Source organism: Cebus imitator, unplaced genomic scaffold, assembly GCF_001604975.1.
Source record: "Cebus imitator isolate Cc_AM_T3 unplaced genomic scaffold, Cebus_imitator-1.0 Scaffold86, whole genome shotgun sequence".
Taxonomy (NCBI): domain Eukaryota; kingdom Metazoa; phylum Chordata; class Mammalia; order Primates; family Cebidae; genus Cebus; species Cebus imitator.
In genome coordinates this window covers 2,818,480-2,833,683 of record NW_016107401.1, presented here as the reverse complement: position 1 = coordinate 2,833,683, position 15,204 = coordinate 2,818,480, and positions in this window count along the sequence as shown.

Below are 15,204 nucleotides of genomic sequence, written 5' to 3'. Positions count from 1 at the left end.
ATGCATATAAATGTAGTCCAACGGGATGACCCAAATGCATGCAATAGTAGGGAGAAAAAAAATGGCTGCATAAAAGCAAGTTTTGTAAATAACACCAATATTGTCCAAATACCTGTATGAGGACCCAATACATAGACTATTACTTGAGATTCCCACTTACAGTTATGTCTTTCAAAGTCAGCATCACTTCTAGTGTGTGCAAAAGAGCAATTTACATATTTCAATGGAAAATAAAAAAAATAATGAGGTCATTTTATGCGGCAAAATCTGAAGTTGGTTAAGAAAGTTTAGGGTGTGTTTTTTTTTTTTTACCTTTTCAATTATTTTTGGGTTGCTTCTCTGTTATCTTTTTAGTCCTTTCTCGCTTATATTACCATTAATTATTTTTCAACGAATCCTTCTCTGTCAAAGGCTTGGATACCACACTGCACTACTCTCAAACTTCAGGATGCATAATAATCCCCTAAGGACTTAGTTAAGAATTCTGTTTCACAGATTATAATCAATGGATCTTGTGATTGCATGTTAGAGGGGTTAAGGAGGGTTGCTCAAGAGCCTATAGGTTTAATCACCTGATGCAGGTAATCTGGAGACCAAATCTTGAAAATTCTGCCATGGGAAATACTTGAATGATTAAAAGTTTCCAGTTCCAAAGAGAAAGGAATACATATGTGGGTTTGTGGCTGGATAACTTAGGGGTACTAATATAGTTTAGATTTGTGTCCCTGCCAAAATCTCATGTTGAATTGAAGGAAGGGCCTGGTGGGAGGTGATTGGATCATGGAAGTGATTTTTCCCTTGCTGTTCTCCTGACAGTGTGTGAGTTCTCACAAGATCTGATTGTTTAAAAAGTGTGTGGCTTTCTTTACACTAGCTGTCTCCTGCTGCCATGTAAGATGTGGCTTGCTTCCCCTTCACCTTTCACCATGATTGTAAGTTTCCTGAGGCCTCCCCAGCCATCTGGAACTGTAAGTCAAACCTCTTTTCTTTATAAATTACCCTGTCTCAGGTAATTCATTAGAGCAGTGTGAAAACAGACTAATACAGGCACTTACAAATTATGTGATTTTTGAATAATCAATCATCACTTTATTTCTTAACTTCCTCATATAAAATTCAGGGTACTGGACTAGGTGAGGTCTAAGGTTAAATTGAGGTCTCTTTATAATAATAGTTTTTTCTCCAGCTTTCAGCATTGTATAGAAAACCTCTCAATATCCTTCAAATCAAAACTAGTATATTACTGATTGCTTCACCTTTTGCTAATACTAGATATCTTGATCACATTAATTGCAAAAATAATATGGCAATGTATACATACTTATTTTCCTGCCTGACACAACCTACTCCTTTTTCAAAGATTTACCACATTCTTCTTTGGTAACTACTTCTGACATCGTCCATGGTTGCAATGGAAGTCATTATTTTATAGTGCAATCTACCCTTGTAAGTTCTTGATTAACCAGTTCTAAAGTAGACACTTGATCCAAGCTGGGCCAAATATTCTCATGCCTGTTATTTTTGGATTTGAGACTCAGAGCAAATTGTCATTTTCCTAAAGGTCTGAGCAATAACATCAAAATATCAGATGACGTTGGATGCATCTGTGGGGTAAATTAGTCTGAAGTGAGAGGATAGTATTAAAACTTACCCACACAGGAGCAAAAGTAAGAGTCAGAAAAAAATTTTTCATTCTCTGATTTCATGGCACAACAACTTTGCTGTATTTGATTTACACAAAATATCTAGAGGTTTTATGGTACATTTACCTTTTAGAATAAGCCAATTTGAGTTGTGTTTCTGTGCCAGCCAAATGAGAGTCCTAACTAAAAGAACAGATTTTGCAGATGGATATTGAAATTCCATCTGTAGCTTTCTAAATAATACAATGCAAAAGAGAGCAAATTTGATTTGAACTTGCTTGGAATGGAAATTAATAGGACATGATTTTCTAGAATAATTCTTTCCTGTATCTCCCCTACATATGATTGTTGACTTATGAGGCCTAATAACCAGTGACTATGGAGAAACTAGACCACAAGTTAAATAGTCTAACCCTAGAATTGCCATGAGGAAGCCAAGAAAAAAATAAATATCCAACATATAGAATTATCTATAAATAGAATATTTTTAGGTCTGAATCTAAAATATGCATCCTTTTTCTTCAAAACAAGACAAAAGTCAAATACTCTCTCTTTGTGGATGACAAGATCCGATGCCTAGAAAACCTTAAAGACTCTGCCAAAAGGCTCCTGGGACTGATAAATCTCAGTAAAGTTTCAGGATACAAAATCAATGTACAAAATCTAGTAGCATTTCTATACATCAATAATGTTCAAGCTGAGAGAAAAATCAATAATGCAATCATATTTACAACACACACACACACAACCTAGGAATACATCTAATCTAGGTGATGAAAAATCTCTACAAGGAAAACTACAAAAAAAAATGCTGAAAGAAATCACAGATGACACAAACATGGAAAAACATTTGATATCATGGGTTGAAAGAATCAATGTTATTAAAATGGCATACTGCCCAGAGCACTTTACAGATTCACTGGTATTTGTATCAAACAACAAATAGCATTTTTCAGATAATTGAAAAAAAAAAAACTGTTCTAAAATTTATATGGGACCAAAAAAGAGCCTGAATACCAAAACTAATCCTAAGCAAAAAGAACAAAACTGGAGGAATCATGTTACTTGTTTTTAAATTATACTGTAAGCCTACAATAACCAAAATAGCATGGTACTGGTACAAAAACAGATATATGGACCAATGGAACAGAATAGAGAACCCAGAAACAAAACCATATCTACAGCCATTTGATTTTCAATAAAGTTGACAAAAAAAAGCAATGGGGAAAGGACCCCCTATTCAATAAATGGTGTTGGGATAGCTGTTTAGCCATATGCAAAAGAATGAAATTGGACGTTCACCTTTCACCATACCCACAGAGTAATTGAAGATGAATTAATGATTTAAACATAAGACCTCAAACTACAAGAATCCTAAAAGAAAACCTAGAAAATACCATTCTAGACATTGGCCTTGGGAAAGAAATTATGACTAAGTCCTCAAAAGCAATTGTAACCAAAACAAAAATGGACTAATGGGCCTGATGAAACTAAAGAGCTTCTGCACAGGATAAGAAACTATTGACAGAGTAAACATACAATTGACAAAATGAAAGAAAGTATTCTCAAACTTTGAGAAAGTATGAGAAACTTAATTAAGTAAGTAGAAAACAAGTAATCCCATTAAAAATGGGCAAAACACATGAACAGACACCTCAAAAAAAGACACAAGTGGCCAAGAAACATGCTTCACCTCACTAATCATTAGAGAAATTCAAATAAAAATCACAATGAGATACTATATCACATCAATCACAATGGCTATTATTAAAAAGTCAAAGGACGTTGAGGGAGGAGAATCACTTGAACCTGGGAGGCAGAGGTTGCAGTAAGCCAAGATCATATGATTGCATGCCAGCCTGGGTGACAGAGTGAGACTCCATCTCAAAAATAATAATAATAAATAAAATTCAAAACCAAGACATTTTAGTGTGAATGTAAAGAAAAGTGAATGCTCATACACTGTTGGTGGGAATATAAATGTGTCAGCCTCTGTGGAAAGCACTTTGGAGATTTCTCAAATAACTTAAAAGAGAACTACCCTTTGAACCAGCAATTCCTTTACTGGGTATGCATTCAAAAGAAAATAATTTATCCTACCAAAAAAATGCATGCACTCTCATGTTCATTGCAGCACTATTCACAGTTGCAAAGGCATGGAATCAACCTAGGTGCCCATCCATGGTGGATTAGATAAAGAAAGTGTGCTGCATATACACCATGGAGTACTATGCAGCTGTAAATACATCCTTTGCAATAATACAGATGCAGCTGGAGGTCATTATCCTAAGTGAATTAACACAGGAACAGAAAACTTATTGCTGCATATTCTCACTTATAAATGGGAGATAATTATTGGCTAATCATGGACATAAAGAGGGTAATTGTAGACACTAAGAACTACTAGAAGGGAGAGGGAGAGTGGGGCACATGGGCTGAAAAACTAACTGTTGGATACTATGCTTAGTACCTAGGTGACAGGATCATTCATACGGCTAACCTCAGCATCACGCTATTGAAGGGAGAAAGCCAGCTTGCTTTAGGCAGAAAGTAAGGGTAGGGTCTCCAGAGTACCTCCAATACACCCCACAAGTGCTTACACCAGATGTTTTGTGCAGATGAGGGAACTTGTACAGGAGCTTGCCTAAACATGCACACAGTGGAAAATTCCATTCCTTAACACGTGCAGTAAGGGAAATACATCAATATGGAGTGGCTTAGTCCTAGGGCCTATATGCACACTGGGAGGATGGGGTGGAACTGCCAGGAATTTGCACCTTAAGCCCTGGTATTCAACTGTGAAGGGGACAACCAAAAACCTGCTTTCATGATTCCTCTCTTTGCTCTCACTTAAGAAAATCTATTCAATTTACTCTCTGGTGTCCAACGCCTATTCTTGATTGTCAGACAAGAACTCAGACCTAGCCGAGTTAAAGATTTACTGTATTAGTCCGTTTTCATGCTGCTCATAAAGATATGGCCAAGACTGGGCAATTTACAAAAGAAAAGGGTTTAATGTACTTAAGGTTCCACATGGCTGGGGAGGCCTCATGGCAGAAGGCAAGGAGGAGCATGCCATGTCTTACATGGATGACAGCAGACAAACAGAGATAACTTGTGCAGGGAGACTCCTGTTTTTAAAACCATCAGATCTCGTGAGACTTATTCACTATCACAATAACAGCACAGGAAATACGTGCCCCCATCATTCAATTACCTCCCACTGGGTCCCTCCCATAACGTGGAATTCAAGATGAGATCTGGGTGGAGACATAGCCAAATCATATCACTCTCCCCCTGGCTCGTCCCAAATCTTATGTTCTCACATTTCAAAACCAATCATGACTTCCCAACAGTCCCCCAAAGTCTTAACTTATTTCAGCATTAACTCAAGAGCCCACAGTTCAAAGTCTCATCCAAGACAAGGGAAGTCCCTTCTGCCTATAAGCCTGTAAAATCCAAAGCAAGCTACTTACTTCCTTAATACAATGGAGATACAGGCATTGGGTAAACACAGGCATTCCAAATGGGAGAAATTGGCCAAACCAAAGGGGCTACAGGCCGCATGCATATCCAAATTCCAGCGGAGCAGTGAAATCTTAAAGCTCCAAATGATCTTCTTTCACTCCACGTCTCATGTCCAGATCACGTTGATACAAGAGGCAGGCTCCCACGACCTTGGAAAGCCCCAGCCCTGTGGTTTTGCAGAGCATTGCCCCCTCCTGACAGCTTTCACTGGCTAGCACTGAGTGTCTGTGGCTTTTACAGGCACATGATGCAAGTGGCAGTGGATTTACTATTCTGGGGTCTGGAGAATTCTGGCCCTCTTCTCATAGCTCCACTAGGCAGTGCCCCAGTAGGGATTCTGTGTGGAGGCTCCAATCCCACATTTCCCTTCTGCACTGCCCTAGCAGAGGTTCTCCATGACTGCCCCACCCCTGCAGCAAACGTCTGTCTGGGCATCCAGCCATTTCCATACTTCCTTTGAAATCTAGGCAGAGGTTCACAAACCCCAATTCTTGACTTCTGTACACTTGCACACTCAACATCACTGGGAAGGAAGGAGGAGCAAGTTATGTCTTGCTGGATGACAGCAGGCAAAGAGAGATAGAGAGCTTGTGCAGGGAGACTCCCATTTTTTAAAACCATCAGATCTCATAATACTTATTCACTATCATGAGAACAGCATGGGAAAGACCTGCCCTCATGATTCCATTACCTCCATTGGATCCTTCCCACAAAACGCAGGAATTCAAGATGAGATTTGGGTGGGGACGCAGCCAAACCCTATCACTTATATACTCCAGCTATTCACTGGGAAGAGAAAGGAATGAGGGATGCTTTTTTCACCTATTTCTAGATGGGTAACCAATTATCTTCAGTCTGTGTTTATCTCCAATGCCTCCTGAATCACTGAGAATCTTTTGAAATAAAAACAAAGAAGCCTTATTTGTCATGTTTCCTCCTCTGTCCTCTCTTCACGGATGGGTATTTGTGTCCCTGTACCACAGGACAATCCCATTAGATGAATCCTGCAAACTGGAAAAGTTAATTTCCCCAAACTTAAACTGTTGGGCTTAAAATTGGGCTCAGAGGAAAGGAACTCAAAAGCCTGACATGCCAGCGAAAAGGTAAAAGTTTTTTTCTAGCTGGACTTCTGGCCTCCCTCTTTCTGTGCAAATTCGTTGAAAGAATGATGAAATCACTGTTTATATCCTCTGTAAAGTTTTGATTAATGGGAAAAAGGATTTGTGAGGCTAGCTGTAAGCTGTAGCCAACCTGGTATGCTTTGTGTGTCTTTCTGTATGGTTCTGTCATGAAGAGGGGTACCTTAGGATAGAATATGGGCCTAGGACCCCATAAGCCCACTGTTCAAGCCAGTCTGGCAAACTGGTCAGTAACAAATTTTATTTTATGTTTCCATCTTGTTTTACATCCTTAGGAGCATGACCTGTAACCATGCAGAAATACTTGGTTTTGGTCTCTGCCGTTTTACAATGGCAACCTGGGTTCAATCCTGGCTTAGGGAATGGTATTTTTTGGTTGGTACCTGTGTGATTTTTACCATTTGCTGATTCTCTTCCCCTCCATGACCAACTTCTAGCTTCTTTTCTTAAATCTTCCTTTCTCTGAGCTACCTTTAAAGGTTCTAGATTGTGTAAAAACTGCTTACGACCTCTATAATACCTTGTACACTTGCCGATAAGTCATAACCTTAGTTGAGGCTTGTTAGTTTCACCTGTGAGGTTACTTTTGGTAAAGTTCAAAAGTCAGAAATATTTGCCACTTAACATTAACATGGCTAAAATGGGTAACAAGGGATTTGAACAGATTTTCTTAAAGAGCACTCAGCTTATTTCAAAGTGAATATCCAAGAGGTGGAGGTTGCCATGAGCCGAGATTGTGCCGTTGCACTCCAGCCTTGGCAACAGAGTGAGACTCTATCTCTAAACAAAACAAAACAAACAAAGAAAAAAGTGAATATCCAAGCTACAGGTATATTTAAAAGGGCTTTATGTTTTTCTCTTCTTGGATCTTGTTTTTCTGGAAAAGTGTTTTTTTTTCTCAGTCAACTGAACTACTTTTCCCCATTTTGTCTTGCCACTCCTAATGCACACATGAGAGGCCCTAAGGTAACTTATGAGAGCAGGGGACTCATTGGGAGAAACAGAGAAGGCACCATAGATTCCATTTTGGGAAAATAAAATAAAATAAAATCTGTTTTCCTCATGGAACTCCAGGAATTAAAAGCAGCTAGATCCCTCTCAAAATCTGTTTTTGTCTTCCAGCTATGCCTGTTTGTTGGGCCCTAATATAACCGCAGGCTTACCTAGCCCTACTTGTGGGTCTAGGAAAATAGCCCCACAAGGGCTATTTCACACTAAGGCCAATAATCCAATTAGGAGGTTGAAAAATGAAAAATCTTACAACTACTGGATTTTCAACTGTTTGTGTAATCATATATGTGTTATGTGTGTGATGATTATGTAAAACAGCTCTAATTGATTAGGCTAAAGAAAAATAAGCACTTAGATTAAATGTTTTTGAAGGAAAAATAAAAGCTATAATGTCTTTTAGTTCACATGACTTTAATCTTTGAAAAATAAAAACAGCTTAAAAGATAATTGGTAAAACACAAATGTCTTCAAAATGTAAATATGTGGTCTAAATTATGCAGGTCAGATTCTAGGTTTGCCAAATGTTTTAAGGTTATAAAATGCTTCTTTGGCTTTTGAGAACTGATTGACTTTCCTGCTTTATAATTTGGTAATGCCTGAGGACATATGGAATTAACAAAGCCCTTAACTATGCTGGAAAGAGTCAGATCTTATCTGCACCTAGTACATAATTAAAATAACTTACCAGGGTTTACGCTAAAAATAAAAATTGCTAAGAGTTGCCATTAGAACATGCAATTAAGACTATTGAAATTAGATTTACATGCAAGGTGTGTAAGGAAAGTAAGATGAGTTTTTAGTAAAAGGGTGTAAGAAGGCATGGAAATGTAAATTTTTGCCTAGGGTTAAAGGACTGTCTTGAATTAGATAGATAAAGCCAAAAGTTTAAACAATTGGTGAATGGTTTCTAAAAGTTAGTCTTGCACAAGAAATTCTTTGTGTGATCACAGTGACTAACTTCAAAAAGTTATTATATGGTTTTTCCATAAACTGAGCATTGAAATAAAAACACAACAAAGTTTTCTCAAGGCACTCATCTACTCTTTAACAAAAGTTTATAAGGGTTATAAAAGGTTTATAAGCAACTCTTCTCATCGTCAAACTGATTAAGCTTGGATAGAATCATCCATAAGGTTTCATTAAAAAACTGAGGTTGACATTAATAGTGGACTAATGCAAGGGTAAAATTTGGCTTTCTCTCTCTTGAACAAGATTTTCATGTAAAAGGATAATAAAAGGTTTTCGACTTTTAAAAAAATTTTGTGTCATCATTTTGGTTAAATAAATAACTTATACAATAATCTGGAATTCTATTTCATAGTATCAAATATGTTGAACCTTTAACCTATTTGGTAGGCTTCCCAAAATCAAACTTCAGCTTCAAAAATTGTCCTTTCTAACCCCTAACTTTTGGATGCTACAGAAAGCCCTTGGAGCATCCAGAAGAGAGGTAAACAAGATTATTTGACATGTTTAGTTACAAAAGATTACTAAAATAAAAATAAGGTTTAGACTTCTTTAGGTTATGTTTTAGTGAACATATTAATATCAAACATATTAATATATGTTTGAAAGTTGTATGGAATTTCTAAAATTCTAAAGTCTGAGTATATGCTATCAGTCATAATTAATGTTATTATGTTAAGTTCCTGTAAACCACAGAGAAAACCAAATTTCTTCATCAACTGTATTCTTGACTGTAACTATTCTGGACATTTTGTATTCACAGGCAATTTTTGTCTTGTTCCTTTTCAAAAGATGATTTATCATCAGCTATAGGACTTTGATAGGTGCTCTTAAATGCGGGTTTCTGATATCTTTGCAGATTATGACATTAGGATAGAGGAAAGCATACAAGACATGAAAATCTGAATGTTCATGAATATCAAACAGAATAAGAGTTAATGAAATAGATTGAACTAATAGAAAACTAAAGCAATCTTTTCAATTTTTGCTTAAGACATTGCTAATTTTTATTTTGTTTTTCAGAGTCAGTGAAACTTATTTTGAGAGATTTACAGTTTTCAATAATTGAGTAAGGTATGCTCCTGGGAACAAAATTTAGAGTATGTTTTTCTCTGCCTGTCTTCTCCAGAATTTGGAAACTATTTGTGAGTATTCTTAGCTTATGGCAATATAGTTAGTTTTTGGCATCAGCACAATAAGAATCCATTTTCTTTTCCAACAGAACACAATTGGATAAATTGGTTGTTTTGCCAAGGTTGTGACTGGAAGGATGTGCTTCCCTTTAAGGAATCAAGCTTGACTTGCAGAGCCAATAAAAGCGCCTTGCGAAAACTGGCCTGAAACATTATCTACACAGTCCCTGTACAGAGTTCTTAACCTGTGGTGAGTAAAGAATGTCACTTTCTAGCAGGCCTAGGAGTCCCATGTTTTGGGGACCCCTAAAAGACAGGAATTTATCCAACTCGTAGGTATTTGATGGTACAAACCCATTGCTGGGCTCAGCTTTAAAAGGTCTTATCTGAGATTCCTTATGGACTGGAATTCCATCAAAGCCAATTTAAAAGCCTATGTGAAAAATAATTATTCTTGATGCACTTTATGCAAATAATCAGACCACATATAACACTAAAGTTTATTTTGCGAAGAACTCAGTCCTACCATGATTTGTTCTTGAAAAAAAATTAGGAATAGAGAGAGAAAAATTACATTTCAAAACTTATCATACACTTGCTATTAAATTCTAATCTCATCAGTTGTTTTTAAGTTTTTGTCTACCTTTTAGACTAACCGTGCTTATTCCTGTGAATCAACCAGCCATCTCTGGCTGAAGCTCAGAAAAAACAAAAGGATGGGTAATGTAAAAATCTAGATCAGTATTTTAATTCTGAGTGATTGTCCTGCAAATTCTGCCAGGTGATGGGAGTGAATGATGTGCCTATAACCTGGAGGTTTCTTTGTTTGGGAAAATAAGACCAAGGGAGTTAACCAAAGACAAGTCCCATACGCTCAAATCTTAGCAGGCATAACTATAACCATGAGTTATCTGGGCATGCTGACAGTCTTGGGATTTTTGAGCTGTTTTTATCCCCTTCAGTTTGATATATGTCTTCTAATAACTGGAATTGTTTCTTCTTGCTTAGAGTCTGTTAAACTTCAAATGGTGATGCAAATGGAACTGTGCATGGATGTGCCATTCTTCCAAGGACTCTTAGAACAACCCCTGGAGGACCCCTAACTGCTGCTTTCTCAAAACAGTGCCCCTTGTCAGCAGGAAGCAGTTAAGAGTGGACATGATTCACTTTTCCCAACAGCAGTTGGGATCTTCACTCCTGAATGGGGGAATAAAAGGAGTTAGCCAGATTCCTTTAGACAGACAGTAAGAGAACGGTCCCCGAGGAACCTCTGATCTGCCCCACAAGTGTTTACACCAAATGTTTTGTGCAGATAAGGGAACTTACACGGGGGGCTTGTTTAAACATGCCCTCAGTGGAAAATTCTGTTCCTTAACACATACATATATAGTGAGAGAAATAAATCAATATGGAGTGGCCCAGTCTAAGGGCCCACATGTGCACTGGCAGGAAGGGGTTAGCCACCAGGAATTCACACCTTAAGCCCTAGCCGTGGTATTCAACTGTGAAGGGGACAATTGGAAACCTGCTTTCAGGAACTCTCTCTTTGCTGAGAGCTTTCCTTTTTGCTTAATAAATTCTAATCCATTCACTCTCTGGTGTCCCTGTGCCTAATTCTTCCTGGTCATGAGACAAGAACCTGGACCTAGCTGAAATAAGAAGTAAAAATCTTGCATCACTATGACATAAAGAGGTATCAAACTTGCAACTGTACCCCCTGAAAGTTAAATAAAAGTTCAAAAGATTGAAAATAATAAATTAAACATGCATCCCTTTTAATAATTTTATTATAACTAATGTTTAAATGAGATAAAAATATAAACTAGGAATAGGACTTATTTAATCTCTGTTCTCTATTTGTATAAAGCAATGACATAACATTTTTAACACAATGTTTTAAATGTACATAAATTTCATCAATTGTGGCAAGGGAACTGAAAATATCAACAATGCTGTTTAAATTTTCTTTAAAATTATATTAGTTGCAGCAGGCCTGAATATATTTAAAAGTGTTAATTTATCACAGATTATATAACTTACTGAAATATATTTAACTCTCAATTATTAATGATGCTTTATTTATCAGTAGATTATTCATAAAATATATAATTATATCAATAATTCACATTATTTTTTCCACTAGAAAAAAAAAAAAAAACCCTGAGAGTGTGGATTATGGTAACACACACCTGTTCACTTTCTACCATGTTCCTATATATCATTTATAGAATCACAAAATAAAACATTAAATTTCAATTGTGCTCACAACAAAGAAAATGCCATACATGAGAATAAAAGGGTGCAGAAATAAAAGGTGACGAAGGCCATATGAGAATGATATTTGCCCACTTTGATTGTGGAACTACTTGGAAAATGTTGGGTATTCATCAACTAGAGGAAATAAAATTACTATCTATCCCATGAGACAGGCTTTCCCAGGAGAAAGAACTGTTTGATAGCCTTCATTTTTATCTTTTTTCTTTAGCAGTGCTTTGCTGACATCTACTTGGTGAATATAATTTACATCAATTCAGTGTTGTCAGGGACAAAAAATGTTAGGGCTGGTTGATTTACATCCAAGAATATGAAGTTGCCAGATTTCAAAAAGTAAAAATTTTCAGTTTCTACTTTGGGGAAGTAAAATAAATCTTTCAAACTTTGTAAGAATAAAATAAACTACTTATTGTAAAGCGACTGATCATTGGGACAATGAATTGCCTCCAGAGGTAAAAGGATAGATGATAAATAAAGACAAGAAAACATTTGAAACTTATATAGGGCTTTGTATACCAACCAACATATTAGCATATTCATAATTCTAGCATCTGAAAAGTGGCTAATGGGAAAATTGAAGAGAATTTATATGTCCTGCTTTTTGAAAAATATTTAGATTTATCTCCATTGATGGCTAATATAAAACAATAACACTGAGATGTAGATACTTAGCAAAAGAGATAAATGAATATCCTAAAAATAATTTATTAATAATTATATGATTGAATTATGATGCACTGAAAATGAATATCTTTATTTGAAATATAGCGGGAAACCATTCAGCTGGAATATTCAGCAGAATATTCAATGCCTGAGGGAGAGTCCTTTATAAAAACAGTGGTCACAATGCCTTCTCCCGGTTCTGGAGATCTTATAATATATCCCGGGGGTTGGTGCTTATGCCTGGAGAGTCATATCTGGCTTGCCACCTGGTTTTGTAAATAAAATTTTATTGGAACACAGCCACATCCATTCATGTGCATATTATTCTTTGCTGCTGCTCTCTCCTATAAGGGCAAGGTAAAGTAGTTGCTACAGAAAAGATATGGACTTGAGGTGTAAAATATTTGCTATCTATCCTTATAGAACTTTCCCACCAACTTATGTTAAATTTGGTAATTAATAATACTTTCAGTAGCATTACTTGGCACATAGAAGATAATCTCCTGGACCCAGATTAACTATTTATTTCAGAAGTACAACGTTGTATAAAATTGAACGATGTAGCGACATACTGGAAATAATATTTTTAAAAAACAAATACCCACTAAAATTTAATTACATTGTTGACCTAGCTGCCAAATATTTCATCCAAAGAAAAGACATTTGTCATGAGATTTCTTCCATGGGTGAGTAATTCATATCTGCACAGTTAATGACTACTATGACAAAATCTGCTGTTGCCTGAAAAGTGGCAAGATTTTGGGGCCAATTACAAAGCGAACTGTAATTGTATAATCTCAAAATATTAAAAGCAAAAATACTTTCTTAAAATTGAAAAAAATATAGTGATAGAATAATACTTTGTACAGTTGAAGACATATTTGAGCCCATAGGTCAAATGAATTTTCACTAGCCAAAATTGATATAGAGACCCCATCATATAGATTATATCTTTAGAAAATATTTGAATTTCAAATATAAAGAAAGAATGTGAATAATCAATAAGTACTCAAAAACACATCTGGTCTCAGATATTTTCTTTGTTAAATTAAAAGGAAAATTTTACTTCTTTCTAAACCAGGCAATTAAAAATCCTCTACAGCTTTTTTTAAAGCAAAATTACAGGTTTCTTACAAACTAAGGTATTGTTTAATTGCAAAAACAATGGAAGGCTGTCATAAGAATGAATTCCAACTGAGAGAGAATTACACTAAAATAAGTTGAGTGGCAAAACAGTCATAAAAGATGGTTGACCAAAGACATTGCTGCCTTGCTCAACTTTCTGAAGATGAAGAAGAATACTACAAAACAGTTCCAATCTTGTAACAAATTATTAGAGCTACCATGTTCAGAAAGAATAGGTCCTAATTCAGTAAGCCAAGTACAAATACATGCCTCCTCTGACCTCAGCAGAATTCTATAATCTCCAAAATCAGCTTTTATGAACACAAGAAATTAACAACAAATTGTGCCTTTAACAATTAGACCAAGCAAGCCCAGGGTGGCTTTGAATGCAGCCCAACACAAACTCATAAACTTTCTTAAGACCTTATGAGATTTACACACGGATATTTTTAAAGCTTATCAGCTATTGTTAGTGTTATTGTACATTATATGTGGCCCAAGGCAATTCTTCTTCCAGTGTGGCCCAGGGAAGCCAAAAGATTGGCCTACTCCTGAATTAGACATTACTCATAACTATTGTTCTGAAAAACACACAACACATATATACAAACACATCTATTTTTATTATACTGCTTTATATATTATTTCAATTATACAAAATAGAATCATTAAGTTCATTTCAGTCATGATTATTTAATTAATAACAAAAAAGTAATAGTCACTCTAGCTTTCCTAAGCAATTGTGCCAATGAGTATGTATTCGTTGGGTAGGTGGGGGTTCAGAGGAAAGTTTTCCAGACAATTTTCTAGTAAAGGCTGTTGGCTTTGAGTTGCAAAAAACAAAAATCACTTTTCTCCACCTTTCTTTTTAAATTGTTTTTTAAAACAAATTTGGGGGATACAAATGCAGTTTTGTTATATGCATACACAGTGCAGAAGTCTGGGGTCTCAGTGTAGCCATCACCCGAATACTACACATGTGGACATCAAGGAAATTCTCATCTCTCATCCCTCACTTTTCAAGAGCACCTTATTCCCTCACTCTTTCTTGATACTATTTGCTCTGTTCTCTTGCCTGAAGTTCAGCCTTCCTTGGTTACATATCAGCATCATATGCTTGAAAATGGGAGTTTCTTTCATAAACATTCTTCTGATTTATTAGTTTACTTATTTGCGATGGAAAAATCCAAAGTTATCATTGACTAGCTGGTCAGCAAATGAGCTATTTTCTCCCTGGCTAAGTATTTTCCTTAGTATCAATTACTTGGGCCAGTTAAGGTGAAGGTGTGTAATTTACATAGACAACTATGACCATTCTTCAACAGATGCTGGCATTGGGAATATATCCCAGAGACCTGAGTCTGAGTTGGTTTATTCCCCCAAAAATATAACATAAAATGAGGCTAGAGTAGACCCTTGACTAAAAGAAATATTAGCAAAAATCATCTGAGGCATTCTGCCACTAACCATTATTTTTAAATGTTAAAACTGATAATTGTTGGCATATGTGTTGGACCTGTATTTCTAATGGTGCAAGTGAGAGGTCTAGGAGATACCACAATATTTTTAAAAGTTAATTTTAATTATGCTGTGACCAGTACAGGGTAAATGCTTGTTTCTTAAATTCAGTGTTTTGTATTTTGAGATGCTTCTTTGTGTAAACCACAATCAAATATGTACTTAATTCATTACCTTACACTTTCTTTTTTTTTTTTTTTTTTT